At 37.5% G+C, this 15,593-nt stretch overlaps 1 pseudogene; it reads right to left on the bottom strand.

The window, feature by feature from the left end:
• Positions 1-9,958: 9,958 nt before the first annotated feature.
• Positions 9,959-11,091, bottom strand: LOC100593047 (annotated as a pseudogene).
• Between the last annotated feature and the right edge of the window lie 4,502 nt (positions 11,092-15,593).

Here is a 15,593-nt window from a genome sequence, read left to right as displayed (position 1 = left end):
CATTTTAGTAGGGGTTGAGAAGGTGAGAAAGAACTGCAGAAAAGAAAGAGATGTGCCCTTCTTCTGGAGTTTTCCCCACTTGTGTCCCAATTCAGCCATTTCTATGGCAGAACTTAGCCACCTGCACCTTTGAAAAGCTTGTCTTCCTTGTTTAAGGCCTACTTGGTTTCACACATAGACCCAAAACTGAAGTGCTGTTGTATGTGAGTGAGTGTGTGTTAGTCTCTAAATCTCCAGATCCATCTCTGACTTTAATATCTATCGTCTTTCTCTCTCTTTCTGTCTTTTGGAAACTGTTTACATGATTCGCTGCAGCAGATGGTCTTGGAAATACAACAGGCTACATTCGAACTCCTGTGAACCATACCTGATAGTGTGTAAAAGCTAAGAAGACTCCATTGTCTGCTAAATTATTAGACTGATGGTGCTTAAATCTTTACAATGGCAAGAATGGGATAGTGAAAACACCGAGAGGCATGAACTTTATAACAAATCCCATGAGCAAATCTAAACAGCATTGGACTGAGTAGTATGCCTAAGTTAGAATTAGAGCTAAACCATGTGATCACTGAAATACCATAACTAGCTAGACTATAGCAAAATCAGTACAGATAAGATTCAGAGAAGGTTTTAATCTCTTTTATTTCAGTTTAATTATAAACATAACCTTGAATGGCTTTCAATAATATTTAAGATACTAAAAATCACACCTCTAATCATGTGTGGTTTTTTTGGGGGGGAGGGGGGTGAAAAAGAAAATCTTTTTGCAGGAAACTAAGATATTTGCATAAACTGAGTATACTAAAATACATATTGGTATAGCTTTTGTAGCCAAGTTTATTAACTCAGGTGTCATCTTCCCATGGTGTCTTCAGGAATTGGTGGACCTAAACAAGGTGCTATTGGAATTAAGGAATAGACCTTACTCACTTATACGTTCATCCAAAAAGAACTTAATGTTCCATGCCAGGCACTGCCCTTATCACTGTGCATGCACAGATGAATGCCAAAATCCCAGGTCCTTCTAGTCCACAATCAAGCAGAATAGAACAAAGATAAATGATATATTATTACCCAATATGTCGGAGGCCAGAGGATGTGGGAACACATAGAAGGGTAAAACAATTCTGCCTGATAGGGGATATATAGAGTTCAGGGAAGGAATTCCCAGAGAAGGTAACATTTGAGACCAGACTTAAAATTAAAATGATAGCCTCAACAATTTTCTATTTTCTTTTTTTTCTTTTTTCTTTTTTTTTTGAGACAAGAGTCTCACTCTGTCACCCAGGCTGGAGTGCAATGGCTCACTGCAACCTCTGCCTCCCAGATTCAAGCAATTCTCCTGCCTCAGTCTCCCGAGTAGCTGGGACTACAGGAGTGTGCAGCTATACTGGGCTAATTTTTTTGAATTTTTAGTAGAGATGGGGTTTCACCATGTTGGCCAGGCTGGTCTTGAACTCCTGTCCTCAGGTGACTCACTCACCTCGGCCTCCCAAAGTGCTGAGATTACAGGAGTGAGCCACTGCACCCAGCCACGAATTTTTATTTTATCTTTCTTTTTCTTTTTCTTTTCTTTCTTTCTTTTTTTTTGACGGAGTTTCGCTCGTGTTGCCCAAGCTGGAGTGCAATGGCGCGATCTCGGCTCACCGCAAACTCCGCCTCCTGGATTCAAGCGATTCACCTGCCTCAGCCTCCGGAGTAGCTGGGATTACAGGCATGCGCCACCACGCCTGGCTAATTTTGTATTTTTAGTAGAGACAGGATTTCTCCATGTTGGTCAGGCTAGATTGAACTCCCGATTTCAGGTGATCCACCCACCTCGGCCTCCCAAAGTGCTGGGATTACAGGCGTGAGCCCCGCACCCAGCCTTATTGCCTCCTTCTTAATGAAATTACCCCACACCTGCTGGGAAAAGTCCTGAAGTCGTGGTTCTGTGTGGTGTTTCCTAGTAGCTTATAGTAGTTAATTATTTGTGCAGCAAACAATCACGAATTGAACTTGAGATTTAGACTGGAAACAAACTGAAGATGGTCTTTGGTGTTTGCACGCGATGCTATTTTGTGAGAATTCTCAACAGAGCCTTGCAAAATGCAAATCAGAACCTGTCATACCTTATGGCCTCCAAATTGTTTCCTATTCCAATTCTCACAACCACCTCCTTGCCGCTTCCTAAGTTACTTATTATCTTCTATGCCCACACTTTGGTTCCCTTCAGCCATGTTTTATCATCTTTCACAATAATGAACATTGAAACATATGACAAAATGACTGGCTTTTTTAGTGAGGCAAAATTATCACGATGAGTTTTAACTATGCTGCTACCTGAAAGGAAGAGATAACAGAGCTAACACCCCTTCCCTACCATGTATCTTTCCTCCTCTAGCACGGTCTTTGCACACGCCTTTCACCCACCCCACATCTCTGGCTTCCTCTTTGACAAGCAAGGTTTCCTCTTTAAGTTACATATTAGATTTATTTCTTGAAACTTACAAAAAATTTGCTTTTGTATCCCACATTGACAATTGTTTTCTCAAACTGAATGCTCGATTTACTTAAAATAAATATGCATGAATTTGCATGTTACAAGTTAAAATTTATACTATCTCAGATTAAAGCCTTAAAAGTAAAACCTAAAACCATAAAAACTCTAAAAGAAAACCTAGTCAATACCATTCAGGACATAGGCATGGGCAAAGACTTCATGACTAAAACACCAAAAGCAAATGCAACAAAAGGCAAAATTGACAAATGGGATCTTACTAAACTAAAGAGCTTCTGCCCAGCAAAAGATCAGAGTAAACAGGCAACCTACAGAATGGGAGAAAATTTTTGCAATCTATCCATCTGACAATGGTCTAATATCCAGAATCTACAAGGAACTTAAACAAATTTACCAGAAAAAAATAAACAACCTCGTCAAAAAGTGGGCAAAGGATATGAACAGACGCTTCTCAAAAGAAGACATTTATGTGACTAACAAACATACGTAAAAAAGCTCATCATCACTGGTCATTAGAGAAATGCAAATCAAAACCACGATGAGATACCATCTTGTGCCAGTTAGAATGGTGATCATTAAAAAGTCTGAAAACTGAACAGATGATGGCAAGGATGCAGAGAAATAGGAACGCTTGGGAGTGTAAATTAGTTCAACCATTGTGGAAGACACTGTGGCGATTCCTCAAGCTTCTCCTTGGTGAAGGAATGAAAACACTGGGCCATAAGTCCAGCATTCTGATTTTTCTGGGGGCTGCTGGGGCCTTTACTTAGGTCTTACCTATCTCAGGCAAGGGCAGATAGGACCTGGCATACCCTAGACACAGGGGCATCATTAAGAACAAAGGCTGCAGTTTGAATAGCAAGCTAGTACATGTCACATTCCCCCCTTCCAGCTCAGGGCAAAGCAAATAGGCAAAACAAACAGAACAACACTGAACCACAACTGCCCCCCTTCCAAAAAAAAAAAAAAAAAACCAGCTCCCTGAGAAAGGAAAGAAAAAGAGAGGACCATATGTTCAATAGTCTGATTTTTCTGAGGGCTGCCCAAGGCACTGGCTCTACCTCAACTGTCTCAGAGCATTTATGGCTCCTGCCATATTCCAAATGCCTAGGAACCACTGAGAACAGAAATAACAGTCTGAGATAGCATCTGGACTTGAGATGCTCCCAGAATGTCTGGACTGGCAGATTGGTGAGGTGCTTCTCCTATATGAGTCCATTCTATGAGACTATTGTGCAAACATCAACACAAGAGTCAAGGACAATGAAGAAACAGAAAAATACACTCCAAAAAATATAGTAAGTTTCCAGAAACTGACCACAAGGATACAAAGACATGTGATATACCTGACAGGGAAATCAAAATAACCATCGTAAAAATGCAAAATAAGGTCAGGAGAACATGCATGAATGTGAGAATTTCAAGAGAGATAGAAAGATTTAAAAGTATCAAATAGAAATCATAGAGTTGAAGAACACAATAGTTGAAATGAAATTCACTAGGTAGATTCTACAGCAGACTAGAGCAAGCAGAAGAAAAGGTCAGTGAACTTGAAGAAAGTTTATCGAAATTATCTAGAGAAATGAAAAGAATAAAAAGAGTGAAAAAAAAACTTAAAGGGGCTGGGCGTGGTGGTTCACGCCTGTAATCCCAGCGCTTTGGGAGGCCAAGACGGGTAGATCACAAGGTCAGGAGATCGAGACCATCCTGGCTAACATGGTGAAACCCCATCTCTACTAAAAAAAATTAGCAGGGCGTGGTGGCAGGCGCCCGTAGGCCCAGCTACTCAGGAGGCTGAGGCAAGAGAATGGCATGAACCTGGGAGGCGGAGCTTGCAGTGAGCCAAGATTGTGCCACTGCACTCCAGCCTGGGTGACACAGCAAGACTCCGTCTCAAAAAAAAAAAAAAAAAAAGCTTAAAGGATTTATGGGACACCATTAAGTGGGTCAGTATAGAAATCATAGGATTCTCGGAAAAAGAAGGGAGAGAAAAAGAAAGAAAGCTTATTCAAAAAATAATAAAGGAAATTTTCCAAATCTAAGGGCATCTAGAAAGCCCCTAATGGGCACCTACAAGGCCCAGTGGACCCCAAATAAGATGATACCAAGATATCCACACTGAGATACATTATAATAAATTATCAAAGGTCAAGGGCAAAGTGAGAATTTTAAAAGCCGCAAAAGAAAAGTGACTTGTTAATACAGTGGTGTCCCCATAAAAATATTAGGAGAATTTTTCAGCAGAAACTTTGCAGGCCAGAAGTAAGTGGAATGATATATCCAAAGTGCTGAGAGAGAGGAAAAAATGCCAACCAAGAATACTACTCTTGGCAAAACCATTCTTCAGAAATGAAGGAGAGATAAATACTTTCCTAGACAAACAAAAGCTGAGGAAATTTATCACCACTGAACCTGCATTACAAGATATGCTGAAAGGAGTTTTTCAAGTTGAAACAAGGAACAATTAAAAGCAATATGAAAGTATATGAGAGTATAAAATCACTTTTTCTTTAAGGTAAGGAGCAAGGCAAGGATGCCCATTTTTGCCAATTCTATTCAACATAGTACTAAAATCCCTAGCAAGAAAAATTAGGCAAGGAAAATAAATAAAAGGTATTCAAATTGGAAAAAAGTAAAAGTAAAATTGTCTCTCTTTGTAGATGGCATAATCATATATGTAAAAAATCCTAAAGACTACATATACTCACACACGTGCACACACATACACTTTGAATAAATAAATTCTGTAAGTAGCAGAATACAAAAATCAGTGGTGTTGCTACACACTAACAACAAACTTCCTGAAAAGAAAATTAAGAAAATATCTCATCTAAAATAGCATCAAAAAGAATAAAATACTTAGGAATAAACCTAACTAATGAGGTAAAAGACCTGTACACTGAAAACTATGAAACACGGAGGAAAGAAATTAAACACAAATAAATAAAAAGACATCCATGTTCATGGATTGGAAGGCTTAATATTGTTAAAATTTCTGCACTACCCAAAGCAACTTACAGACTCAATGCAAATTCTATCAAAATCCTAATAGAATTGTTTACAGAAGCTGTTAAAAATCCTAAAATTCATATGAAACCACAAAGGGCCCCAACAGCCAAAACAATCTTGAGAAAACACAAAGCTAGAGACATCTGCTGATTTCAAAATGTATTAAGAAACAACAGTAATTAAAACAGTATAATGCTGGCATAAAGGCAGGCATAAGACCTACAGAACAAAAGAGCCCAGATATAAATCCACACATATATGGCCAACTGATCGTCAACAAGGTTGCCAAGAATACAGAATGAGAAAAGGAGTCTTTTCTACAAATGGTGCCGGGAAAACTAGATATCCTACATAATAGAATGAAATTGATTTTTATCTTACACAATATACAAAATTCAACTTAAAATGAATTGAAGAATTAACTGTAAAGGAGACCCAAAATTGTAAATCCCATAAAATAAAACATAGAGGAAGAGTTTCATAATATTGAAGTTGGCAATAATGTATTGGATAAGACACCAAAAGCAAAGAAACAGAAGCAAAAATAGGGAAGTAGAAATAAATCAAACTTTTTGCACAGCAAAGGAAACGATAAAAAAAACGAGGAGACAACCTATAGGATGGGAGAAGTATTTGCAAGTAATCTATCTGATACGGAATTAACATCCAAAATATATAAGAAACTTTTACAACTCAGTAGTTAAACAATCAAACAAACAAAAGCAATAACCCGATTTAAAAAGTAGACAAAGTACTTGAATGGACTTTTCTCCAAAAAAGACATACATATGGCCAATGGGTAGATGAAAAGATTCTCAACATCACTAATCATTGGGGAAATGCAAATCAAAGCCAAAATGAGATATCACCTCATACCTGTTAGGATGACCATTATTAAAACATAAATAAATAATAAGTATTGGCGAGGATGTGGAGAAATTGGAATTCTTGTACACCGTTGGTGGGAAGGTAAAATGGTGCAGCAGCTATGAAAAACTGTATGGAGGTTTCAGCAAAAATTAAATATAGAACTACCATATGATCCATCAACCCTACTTTTCTATATTTAAGAGAATTAATACCAGGATCCCATGTTCATTGAAGCATTATTCAGAATAGCTAAGATGTGGAAACAACCTAAATATCCATAAATGGATGTGTGTTAAATACACACAATGGAATATTATTCAGTCTTTTTTTTTTAAAAAAAGGAAATCCTACCATCTGCAACAAAATGGATGAACCTGGAAGACATTTGCTAAGTGCAATAAGCCTGTCACTAAAGGACAAACACAGCGTGATTTCATTTGTATGAGGTATCTAAAATAGTCAAATTCATAGAATCCAAGAGTAGAATAATGGTTGCCAGTCCCTAGAAGGAGAGAGAAATAGAGAGTTGCTAATTAGCAGTCATAAAGTTTCAGTCAAGCAAGATGAATAAACTCTAAAGATACAATGTATAATATTGCACCTACAGTCCATAACAACGAGTGTACATTTAAAAATTTGTTAAGAGGACAGTTAAGTGTTAACTTTTGTTAAGTGTTCTTACCATAATAAAAAAATATGAAGTTGTACACTAACTATTTGTACATTTTTCTGTATCTTTCATATACCTCAATATAATGTATTTTGAATAAAATATGAATTTGGCTTTTCCTCTTTCAGGCATGTCCTATTATTTATGATCTATTACAAATTTTCATTACTATTTTCCATGGCAAATATCTATTTAGCCACAATTTTTGTTTTTGTTATAATGTGGGTGGCTGGCTGGAGGTTTCCATGTTTGCTTATTCCCCTGCCCCAGCTTTTAAATATGTAATTGACAAAGGTTGTATATATTTAAGATATACAATGTAATGACTTGATAAACATACATTGTATAATGACTACTATAATCAAATTAATTTACATATCCATCACCACCCATGTCATACGTTATGTATTAGTCTGTTCTCACACTCCTCTAAAGAACTGCCTCAGACTGGGCAATTTATAAAGGAAAGAGGTTTAATTGACTCACAGTTCCACATGGCTGGGAAGGCCTCAGGAAACTTACAATGATGGCAGAAGAGGAAGCAAATACGTCCTTCTTCACATGAGGGCAGGAAGGAGAAGTGCTGAGGAAAGAGGGAAAAGCCCCTTAAAAAACCATCAGATCTTGTGAGAGCTCACTCACTGTCATGAGAACAGCCCCCCATGATTCAATTACCTCCCACAGGGTCCCTCTCATGACACATGGGAATTATGGAAACTACAATTCAAGATGAGATTTGGGTGGGGACACAGCCAAACCACATCATCTTAGAAACCCAGAAATTGTTAGTCTTTTTTTTTTTTTCCTCCATTGGACTTTTATTTGAATGTAATATTTGGGACAGTTATTCAAAAGGACAAATATTTTCCAACTTAATCTAAGGTCATAATAAAACAAGCAACAAAACAGTGTTTGGGATTTCACTTTCTCGCTCTTATAATCAAGACTCAATGCCTCCCGTCATCAATATTTATTGAGCATTTACAATGTGTGAGGCACAATAGAACATAGAGAGAACATTGTCCCTGCTCTTGAGGAGCTTACATTCTAAAAACAAAAAAAAACAAAAAAAACGCCTCTTTTAAAATGTTTTGTTTGGTGTTTTCTGCAAAGTATTGAGAAAATATTCTGTAGAGTGAACTTTGGATATAACTTTACCCCATTATTATTTAAAGAATAGAGGAAAAGAAAGAGGAAGGATTTTAAAGGCAGACAATGACAGAATATTCAGGATAGGTAAGGTTTAAAGGGAGATAAACACAAACTAAGGAGAGATTTGTTGCAGTAAATAGGATGAGGGAAATAGTTTCTGGGATGCAGGCAAAGGAAGCAGAGTGTTTTAGACACTGAGTGGAGCCAGACATATCATGTGGCCTTTTTCCAAGTAAACGGCCACCAAGTAGGAATGGTTGGTGACAAGACAGAAGGCTAAAAAAGGAAGGTAATCTTGTGCTCCTGACAAATAGAAGGAATAAAGGATCAAAATCAAAGGCAACCTATAATAGTATCTATAAATTATTCTTAAAAATCAAAAGTGATTTGGAAGCCCAAAACTTACAGTTAATGCTACCCAATGTGATGATGGACCAAGAACATTGTGGCTTCCTAAGTTAGAAAATGCTGTACATTAAAATTTTAAAAGGAACATATTACTTTTTTCCAATCAATCCCCTTCCACTAGAAAAAACAGAAACTCATTTTTTTCAGGGTGAGGAGGAGCGGAGGCGAACATGGGGCATGGTTGCAAACAGTAGTTATGTTAGTAGTATTTTTGCTATGATAAATTTTGTGTTTAAACTTGGTAAAATTTCATTAACTGCCAAGGAAGAATAAGGAATAAATTTCAAAAAATGGACAATTTCCTTTAGAGCAATTTCAGAATCAAAAGACTAATTTACATGAAAAGCTATAGAGAAATAGCTGGAAAGTCTATTCATACAGCATTTATTCCACTTACATGAACATAATACATGTGTTATTAACAATTATGTTGGATTGTTTATAAAAATTTCATAAGATATTAAATGAAACTATGCATCATGTCAAGTTACTTCTCTGTTAACTACTGTTACAGTACATGCATGTGAGGCAAGTATCAAAAAAAGGCATAAAAGAAAAACACTTTAAAAATTAAATACACGTGTTTTCTTTTAATTTGACTGATTTGCTTGATGTACATGAAGTAATGACTATCAAGCAATTCACTTTTACTGCATCTTTACTTTTACATTTGTCCTTAGGTTGCCTAAAATATTTAAATACAAAGATAATGAGCGTAGCAAAAATAATGAAAGCAAACAGCAGTGAACTTTACAAATACGGAATATAAACCACTTCTGCCCATATCCAGAGTAAATTGGTCTCAGCTTTGTCTAAAGAACACTTCTGCAGCTGTAGTCAAAGGTGTGCACGTTGAAGTTGAGTATTCTGCAGATATACGTGGTTTAACATGTGGTATCCATAGCATATCTGTTTCTACCACAGCCTTGTAAGTGCTCCAAACCTTAAAGTACCCACAGTTACTATATCTGTGACTGGAACAAATTATCCCTTTTATTCCCCATGAGGACAAATCAATATGTAGGCAGTTTTCTTCACTCAGACATGGAAGCAGTTTTAACTCTGGCCATTGTGAAGTCACAATGTACCAAAAGTCCTATGCCAAACATTTATAACTTGTATAAAAATTCCACATCCCCATATTTTCCATCTCAAGATGAAAACAGATAACTCCCTAAATGTTGACTGGCTCTAATCTTCTAATATTAACATAAAAACCACATGGGAAATATTAAAATTTAAATAGAATTTCCATATCTTGGCCATTCTGAATACTGCTGCAATAAACATAAACCTGTCATAAAGCTAAACAGAAAACTATTTGTGAGACAGCATGGATGACAAACGGTCTACTGTGTAAATTTCAGAATGAGGCAGACAAAAGTTGGAGGGCTGGTTAATTTTTTTCTTCCTCTTGCTTCAGTTTCATCTCCTTGAGTATCCAATGTCCACAATGTCAAGTTGTCTCTCAGTAACTGCATTAGCAAGCAGCCTTTGTATGACTCTTCACTTAATGTATCAAGTTCAGCAAGGGCTTCATCAAAAGCTGCCTTTGCAAGTGAATGGGATTTCTCTGGGGAGTTCAGGAGCTCATAATAGAAGACAGAGAAGTTAAGGGCCACACCCAATCTGATAGGATCTGTTGGTTGCATTTCCTTTTTGGCGATTTCACGTATGCTTGTGGTGACTGATCTAGGATCCCTTTCATGTCATCACCAGCAGCAGCCTCAGGCCAAGTAAAAATAGTTGTCTCCTTTTTGTTGTTGTTGTTGTTGTTGTTGTCGTTGAAATGGAGCATTGCTCCGTCCCCCAGGCTGGAGTGCGATGGCACAGCATCGGCTCACTGCAACCTCCACCTCCCGGGTTCAAACGATTCTGCTGCCATTGAGGCAGCTACTCCTGAGTAGCTCGGACTACAGGTGCGTGCCACCACGCCCGGCTAATTTTTGTATTTTTAGTAGAGACAGGGCTTCACCATATTGGCCAGGCTGGTCTCAAACTCCTGATCTCGTGATCCGCCCGCCTCGGCCTCCCAGAGGGCTGGGATTACAGGCGTGAGCCACCGCACCCGGCCCTCCTTCATTTTTAAATAGAAGATTTTGCTCTCTGCTTCTGAGGCATTGGAGATCAAGAACTTTTCCAAAAGACATAGTACATAGTACATCATTGTAGATATCTCTTAGCTCCTTCTCAATTTTCTCTCTGTATTCTCAAGCCATCTGCTGTTTTTTCTCAGCACCTTCTGTCTTTTGCTCAATACTTGAGATGACCCTGCAAGATGACCTACAGACTCCTACAACATTTTTATAAGGAACTGAAAGACAATTCCTCTCCTCACTGGATAATTCGCCTCCTTTCTCAGTTACGGACTTCATGTAGACTGCAGTATCATCATATTGCTCAGCCTCCTCGCCAGTTTGTCCTTCTGAACCAGTTCATTTTTATCTATGACTGGATGCTCTGTGTCCGGAGTAGGTGGAAGTAGATGGACAGGGGTTCAGCAGTCTCTAGGCAGCAGCAGCGGCAACAGGAAGCTGAGACTCTGTCCCTGGATCTCGCTGCTCAAAAGCTCCTGTTCATCTTGTAACTGAAGTTTTGTACCCTTTGGCCAAACTTCCCTCCCGTCCCCTGCTCCCCAGTCTCTGGTAATCATCGTTCTACTCTCTGCTTTTATTAGTTCAATTCTTTTGGGTTTCACAAATAAGTGAGCTCATACAGTATTTGTTTTTCTGTGCCTAGCTTATTTCACTTAGAATAATGACTTCCAGTTCCATTCATGTTATCACAAATGGAAGGATTTCCTTCCTTTTTATCACTAAAAAATATATTCCATTATATATGTATTCCACATTTTCTTTATCCATTTATCTGTTCATGGATAGTTAGGATGTTTCCATATCTTGGCCATTGTAAATATTGCTGCAATGAAAATGGGAGTACAGATATCTCTTCAGCACACTGATTTCAATTCCTTTGGGTATATACCAGAAGTGGGATTGCTGGACTTATTTTTAACTTTTTGAGAAACCCCCGTACAGTTTTCCCTATGGCTGTACCAATTTATGTTCCTACCAACAGTGTACAAGGGTTCGCTTTTCTCTATACCCTGGCCAACACTTGCTATCTTTGGTCTTTTTAATAATAGCTGTTCTAACAGCTGTGAGGTGACAGCTCATTATGGTTTTGATTTGTATTTCTCTAGTAATTTGTAATGTTGAGCATGTTTTATATAGCTGTTGGCCACGTGTATGTCTTCTTTAGAAAAATGTCTATTCAGGTAATTTGCCCATTTTTTAAAATAAGTTTATGTGGGTTTTTTTTCTGGATTGTAGGAGTTCCTTACATATTTTGCATATTTACCTCTTATCAGATAAATGGCTTGCAAATGTTTTCTCCCATTCTATATATTGACTTTTCATTTTGTTAGTTTCCTTTGCTATGCAGAAACTTTTTAGTTTGATGTGACTCCACTTATTTATTTTTACTTTTGTCACCTGTGCTTTTGGTGTCTTATCAAAAAAATTATTGCCAAGACCAATGTCAAGGAGATTTCCCTATGTTTTCTTTTAGAATTTTCATCATCTCAGATCTTACATTTAAGTCTCTAATTCATTCTGAGTTAATTTGTGTATATGGTGTAAGGGTCCAATATCACTTTTTTGCATGTAAATGTCTAGCTTTCCTAACACCATCATTTTTGTCTCAAATTTTCCCAATTCTAAAACTATCTTGATTTTGCATACTTGTTTGATTCTCACTGGCACAGCAGTTATCCAAGCTCATATTATTGTCCAACTTTACACTGTTAATACCATTCTTACTGGGTTTCTTTTTTACATATTACATATTCACTTATGTACCAGCCCTCTCAAAGCTGTTATTCATAATGCAGCCATAGTGACCTTTCAAATTGGCATTATTAGTAGTATCACCATCCTCTGAAATCCATTCCATAACACCCATTGCTTTATGACTGGATCTCTGCCTTCACTCCTTCTCACTCTACTGCCTCCATAAGAATAGATATATAGATACAGTATTTTCCAGAATATCATATGAAAAGACTATATCTATATATCAATTAATATGGAAAATAGTTTGGTTGTTACCAGAGTTTGGGGTGGGGAGAGAAGTTGATTTTCAAGAGATTACAGAAGGGAACTCTTAGGATGATGAAACTGCTTTGTATGGTACTGTGGATACATAACTCTATGTTTTGTTAAAACTGATAGAATGATGTTTTGCAAATAATGAACTTTACTGTATGCTACTTTAAAATAAAAATTAACCAAGATAACTATGGAACGCAGGATGAAATTTAAACTGTGAAAAATAAATTAAACAACATTAGAAATGCATGCCAACCTCACTGAAAGAGGTAGAGGTTAAAAGGAGCTGGCCTAAGTATCTATAAAAAACAACTACTTTGACTGCATACCTTAAAGCTAAGGATAAAAAGAACTGTACACAAACAGTGTACTGTAGGTGGTAAATTTATTTCTCACAAAAATACTGGTTAGCAATTCTGAAATGAATTTACATGTATACTAATGTCAAACAGGTAAGGAAATAAATTGTGGAAATTGTTGCCAGATTTATTATATTCAGAAAACAGGTTATAAATAACCAAGGATGAGAGGTTGCTAGAATGGACCCTGTGTGGCCATATTTGAGTGGAATTTATCAGTAGGAATTCATGATGGAAAGAGAGAGATGGATAGATACATACATACATACATATGATAATAAATATAGTCATGTGTGTGCATGGGTCAGTGTACATGCATATACTTCTTAGCTTTGTCCCCTGAGAGGGCCTAAAAGCAGTGACATACAGTAGCAATGAGCATATCTTGCCTCCAGGTCAGGTTTTTTAAACATAGTTCTCTAAATAAAGAAACCAGAGCTCCCTGAAGAAATGAAAATTCTAGGTCTGTAGCAGGTGAAATAACATGAAGAATCTCGTAGTTCCAGAAAATATGAAAGTGCTAAAAAGGGGAGGGTGGGGTGGAGCATGTCAAAACTACACAGGAGCCAACTCAGCTCCCAAAGGCCAAAGCTGGAAAACTTTGAGAAACAAAATAAATATTGCTCATAACCAAAATAATAATATAAATATTCATTTGTACATAACAATATAAATAAACAAATGAGAGAAGAGACAAATCTTCCTTACTGAAACATTTAAATGATAAATAAAGGAGAAATGAGGGAAACAAAATCACCTTTTGAACAACACAATAGTATTTGCTGCAGGCAAAATCTACACATGAATGCTAAAACTTGTGGTTTTTCCCCATCTCTGCGGTGTAAATCCTCCCATCAGAGCTAACTTCAAGCTACCCAAACTATGTTGACCGGTGCTCCCTGAAAATTTAAAATTGACTTCCACAAAACAATATAAGCCAGTCTCAGGACATTCCTGTGTAAATTTTTTTTTTTTTTTTAGATGGAGTCTCACTCTGTTGCCCAGGCTGGAGTGCAGTGGCGCAATCTCAGTTCACTGCAACCTCTGCCTCCCAGGTTCAAGTGATTCTCCTGCCTCAGCCTCCTGAGTAGCTGGGATTACAGGCACACACCACCACACATGACCAATTTGTGTATTTTTAGTAGAGACAAGACTTCACCATGTTGGCCAAGCTGTTCTCAAACTCCTGACCTCAAGTGATCCACCCATCTTGGCCTCCCAAAGTGCTGGGATCACAGGTGTGAGCCACCGTGCCTGGAACCTGCATACATTTTCAATTGCTTCTTAAAACTAACAGAGTTGTCATTTTATAATGTCTTGTGACATACACCTCTCTCCAAACTTTTATTTTTCCATCTGCCCATTATACACTGAAGTTAAACCCACTAAAGTCTCTAGTTTATTCTTTGAATATTCAAAACTGTTTCTAACTTAAAGGCTTCGGATGTATCCTCTTTTCTTCCATTTGCCTTCCATCATGTTAACGCTCAGTTATCTTTAAGAACTCAGTTGAGAAGAAAAGTGTTCTTAAAAATTATCACTGACATGTCTTCTAATCTGGGTTAGAGCTCGTCCTACGTGCTTCTCAAGATTCCTAGACTCTTCCTTTCAGAGCCCTTGTGTGTTTCTAGGGGTCTATATCTCCCACTACAAGCAACTTAAGAGCAGAGATTATGCATCATTCTCTATTATATGCCAAGCTCTTAGCACAATACATGACACAGAGTAGGCACTCCCTAAATAACTGTTGAATTAGAACAGGAATTAAAAGAAATTAAAGAATGTGTAAGCAAAGGCTCAGTTGTATGTAAGAAAACCCAATTCTCCCTGAAGAGGAGAAAGAGCTGGAGTCCTTTAAAATTAACTGCCTGTTTTTCTGTGGCTAGTGAGCCTTATCTCTCCCTTTCCCAGGCATTGTGAAGACCCTGTTTCTCTAGCTGTGCAGCTGCAAGGTCACTAGGCAGATAAACTCAAGTCGTAAAACATGTTTTTCCTTGAAAAATAAGAAATAATGTAATACATGTCTTAACTGAATAACTGTCTTTGTTTCTCACTTCTGTAATAGGCTTCCTCCTGCACAGATCCTCCCCCGCCCCGCAAAATGCTTAAAAGGTAACCGGACTCTTTGCTCAGGGCTCAGTCCTTTGGACGTTAATCTGACTGGGTCAGTGCACCTAAATAATTAAATAATTCCTCCTCAACCCCTCGGTCTCTCTGATTCCTTAATTATCCCGCTGCAGAATGGATTAACAATAAAGAAATAATTATTATATAAGTAGGCAACAAGTGGTAGGAAAGAACCTTTGCACATACGATACACAAGTAGCTAAGAGTAAATTATGGGTATAAATTTATGGACACAATAAGTGCTTATATTTCTTATTCATAAATTTTATTTATCTTGAATATTTGTGAATAAGAAATATAAGGGCTTTAGCAGATTTATAAACGAGGAACTGAGGGAAGTTTTCACACCACATTGCCACCTTGAAAAGATGGCTATTGGAGTTGTTGGA

Source organism: Nomascus leucogenys, chromosome 4 (genome assembly GCF_006542625.1).
Source record: "Nomascus leucogenys isolate Asia chromosome 4, Asia_NLE_v1, whole genome shotgun sequence".
Taxonomy (NCBI): Eukaryota; Metazoa; Chordata; class Mammalia; order Primates; family Hylobatidae; genus Nomascus; species Nomascus leucogenys.
Note: the sequence above shows the minus strand (reverse complement) of the source record. Positions and strands in the feature narration are given on the sequence as shown.